Raw genomic sequence first — 4937 nt, forward strand, 5'->3', positions numbered from 1 at the left:
ATGGTTGAATTATAATCCATTGTCTGGATACGCTGCATTTTTTTAATTGCTCTCATTGGTGGCGGCTGTTATAATTGAGCTCCTGTGTAATACAGGACTAATTATGATTGCATTTCTCTTGTTGAATAGTTAATAAAATACTGCATTCTTTTTCAGGCAAATATATAGTTAGAATTAAATTGTCTTGAAACAGAAGAAAGCATAGAAAATGAAAACAAATAATAAAAGCAAAGAACCTTAAGTCTGTATATCTGGTGTGAGGAAAAGGCATTTCACATTTGGTCTGGAACACAGAGTGACAGAAGCCATAAATGTTCGATAAGCAAAAGCAGGAGTCTCTCAAACATTAGTGGACTAGAGAAACTCCATTGGCAGACAGGTCATGCAACCTACTGTTGGAAGAAAGGACTGCAGAGAGAGCCTGCCTTCTCAGTGTGAAGTAGGAATTCAGACACCCAAATGTAGCAGATGTTTTGGCATCTCTTAGTTTCATATGAGAATAAGACATCTCCCATGCTGCAGCTAACACCTAAATATTCATCACTAAAAACAGGATAAGAGCAATTTTATGTCCCATCTGCTTTTAGCCCCTACAACATAAACCCTTTAAAAGAATGTGGGCATGTCTACTGGGAATCATATATTATAAATACACCAGAATTATACTTGGACTTATTATGTAGTAATTGGGATTACATATCACAGGTTGCATTTTTCTCAAACTTGACTCTAATGTTTAATAGATGCTTTGCTCAGAGGAAGTAACTAGAAAAATATCAAGTGAAAATTGTGAGAATCAGTGTCATAAGCATCATAATTTCAAGACAGAGGCATGAGCAAAGTATAGACAAATGGAAGTACAAAAAGTTTCCCATATTAGCTTTTCCTTTTTTCTTTTTCTGAGCCTGCAAACAATTCTACATTTAAAAATATCTGTCTTCCCTACCCTCCCACCCCACCCATTTCTCCCTATATACCACTTCTGCAGGAAGACTTAAAGATCTGCACCGTTGGGTTTATAGTTTGTTTATGTGTGAGATGGGAGGAATTTTACAAAATAGTATCTAATGTCTGCATTAGAACCTTATTTGCCAAAGATTTTGTGCAGTAACAGTTACATTTAACATGCAAAACAACCTTCAGAGCAGTATCTCCAAGTAGAAACAGAATAGAGCAAACTATATAACTGAGGAGGAAAATTAAACTAATTAGCAGATTAGTTTAGCTAGGATGGTTGGAATGTGTGATAAGCATGGATTGCTCCTAACACTTTTAATCCCTTTACATACAACTCAATTAAGCAATTTGTTAGGAAGGCATGAGGTGCTGAATTTTCCCTAGACCCAAACACTGTTAGAAGCCTTTTGTCTAAACAGCAATATTTCTCTTCTGCTTAGCAAACGATATATGTGTTTCTGCCAATGTGCAAATGTTCAGAGAAAAGAGCTGCTTGCAAATCATCATTAAAACAACTAAAATTTGCCTTTAGCACGACCAAGTAGAAAAGGCTGTGATTTGGCAGTAAAGATAGTTAATGAAGCATTGAGAACCAGATCAGTTATTGTTATTTAACATTTAAATGGCACATTACAATTGCGAAACACTGTATCATGAAACTTAACACTTTTGGTGGCCTGGGACTTCTTGCTCACAAAGCCAATTCAAACTTATGCTAGTGAGCAAGGCTTTGTTATAGCACCTCCAGGGAAGAGCCCAGAGGAATTCTAAATTGGATTTATTAAAGGTCAGAGGAGTTCAGAAGAAATGTCGTGATATTGGCAAACAGAAAACCTGCATTATTAGGACCATTGCTGCCTATGCAAGCTAAACCAACTTCCTTTAGCTTTGAGTCTCCATCTCACTTTTAAAGAAGATGCTGTAGGAGGAGCCTTCTATACCAACAGCATCTCCATGTTCACCTTTACCAACTCTGTCAATTTCATCACCTTTACCACCATCATTATCGCACCATCACCATTACCACACCACCATTACTACTGCCATCATCCCCACCACTAACACCACCACCAGGAATTGGCAAACAATAACCTACAGGACAAATCCAGCTCAAAACCTACATTTGTATAGCCCAAAAGCTACGAATGCTATTTACATTTTTAAGTGATTGAAGGAAAGAAGTATATGCCAAGACACATGAAAACTAAGAAATTCAAGTGACAGTATCCATAAATGCAGTTTTATTGAACCATATCCACATCCATTCGTTCACATATGCTTATGGCTGTTCTGCATTACAAAGGCAAAGTTTAGTAGTTGTGGCAGAGGGCATATGGTCCATAAATATATGGTCCAAAAAACATAAATATTTATTCTCTGGCTCATCACAGAAAAAGTTGACTGATTTCTGACCATAAACCCTTCAATACCACCACCACTATTACCCCAAATTACCACCATCTCTACCACCACCATTATACCACTACTACTACCAATAACACCATGGTCATCAGCAAAAGTAATGCCACCACTACCATAGCCACAAGCAGCAATGACAAACACACTCCCACCACACACACCACTTTATGGTTTGAGGATGTGGAGGCTGCCCATGTAGTCAAAGAATTCAGTGAGAAGACTATAAGCAAGACTCACTCACAACTGAGTGAGAGAAAACCTTGCAAGTATTTTGTCTTTAGAATTCTGGTGGGTAACCCATTACATCTGGAGTTTGCTGGAGTGAGTTCATCTCAGAATTTATAACACACTGAGAGAAATGTTGAAAAACACAGTTGAACACTTAGTATGGAGTGTTTGGGGCTAGGAATCCTGCCGCCCTGATTCTTAGCAGAAGCAAATGCAGAACCTTTTTGTAAGAATGTGTTAAAGACAGGCTCAGAACATGTCAATAGACAAAGTTATAAGGAACTTGACTTTGGAATTAATAACATGAGAAAATAAGCCACAATTAGCAAGGGTGAGTAAAAACACCACCAAATTAGATCAAAGTGGCTATAGATACTGACATTATCAGGTAAAGTTTATAAAATAAAAATGCTGAGAATGTTTTAAAAAGGAAGACCTTAAAACTTTAAGAAAAAATTGGAGAAACATAGTGGAGTGAGGATGTCACCAGATCTTTCCCCTTGAAACAACAATAAGCCGAACATCTAAAACTAAACAAAAAACACCCAAACTGCACAGTAGCATGTCTGAGCGTGGGATGTGCTCATAAGAGCTCCCACAGGTCAGAACCCCAGGTGTTGGGTGGTGGATTGGGAGAAATAAAGAAGCAGCCTCTTGCAGCCCCCAAAGCTCCCTGATGGAGGAGGAGAAAGGGAGAAGGTGCGACGAGTTCCCTGAACAGACTTGCCTGTGAATATTGTGAACTCTATCCAGCCATCGGCAGAGCTCATTCATCAGGGCAGAAAGCAGAGAAGCAAGACTGCAGAGAAACAACAGTTGATTTTTACCAGCCCTGGTTGCAAAACTGAGGATGAGCCAAATATACACCCTCCAATACAGAGGGCCCCTCCAAGCTTTTCCTCCAAACCGAATAATGCAGGGCCCAGGGCAATCTGAGAAAACGCTACTGAAACTATTACTAACACTGACAAGGACTGAAACTGAGAGTAGTGACTGCGATTAAACATCTATAAGAAAAAGAAAAGGCATTATTAAGGCTTTATATAAAGCAGGGATCCAAGAGGCTTAGACACCACATACTGGAAACCAAAAGAAAACTATCTTCTTTGCAGCAGGCTAAAGAGAGACCTTTATGTAATAAGTCTTCTTTCAGAAAAAAACAGCAGATACATTTCCATTAATGCCCAGGCAGAGTCCATAAAAAACCATGAACAACCAAGGTGACAAAGCATCTCAGAAAGAAAGAGAAAAAACTACAGAAAAGATTACAGACATAGAAATATGTGACTTAAATGACAGAAAATTAGGATGGTACTTCTGAAAAAACTCAGTTAGATTAGAAATGAGTCATATCGACAATTTCAATAATTGAAAAAACACCTAGATGAGCAGAGCAAGGAGATTAAAACCTTCAAAAAGAACGGAATAGATCTTCTAGACATAACACACACACACACACGCGCGCGCACACACACACACATACACACACATGCTGCAAGAGTTGAAAAATGAAAAAGCAAGCTTGAGAAATAGAATTGACCAAATGGAGGAAAATATTAGTGATATCGAAGATAGAAACCTAGAAATAAATCAGTAGGAAGAAGAGAGAAACCGAAGAATGTAAATTAATAAAAGAGAAATACAAGAACTAGCAGATACCATCAGGAGAAGAAACAAACAAACAAAAGGGGCATTCTCGAAGGAGAGGAAAAGGAGTAGGGACTAGAAAGCATTTTCAGACAAATAGTTGATGAGAATTCCCCAAATCTAAGGAATGAGCTGGAGCTTGGAATTGAAGAAATCAACATAACACCCAATTATCTCAACCCAAAAAGGCCTTCTCCAAGACACATTGTATTAAAATTATCAACTATCAATGACGAAGACAGAATTCTCAGGGCAGCCAAGGAGAAGAAAACAGTAACTAATAAAGGAAAACCCATTAGATTATCATCGGACTTCTCAGCACAGACCTTACAAGCCAGAAAGGAGTGGAACCAAATATCCAAACTATTAAATGAAAGGAACTACCAGCCAAGAATAATGTATCCAGCTAAGCAATCCTTTAGATATGAAGGAAAAATAAAGACCTTTCCAGACATACAAAAATTGAGTTTATTCTCCACTATAAGGCCTGCACTACAGGAAATACTGAAAGGGTCAGCTCACCTAAAATAAAATGACAAAAAAAGAATATATAATTAGGAGTAAGGTGACTAGCAGGCTGATTAAAGCAGAGGAGTGTAATCTTTACTAGGAACAGGGCATTATAAGCTTAAAATAAGAAGAGATTTGCTATAGCAAGATAGTAATGAACGTTCAGCATACCTCGG

The sequence above is a fragment of the Pteropus alecto genome, unplaced genomic scaffold, assembly GCF_000325575.1.
Source record: "Pteropus alecto unplaced genomic scaffold, ASM32557v1 scaffold199, whole genome shotgun sequence".
Classification (NCBI taxonomy): Eukaryota; Metazoa; Chordata; class Mammalia; order Chiroptera; family Pteropodidae; genus Pteropus; species Pteropus alecto.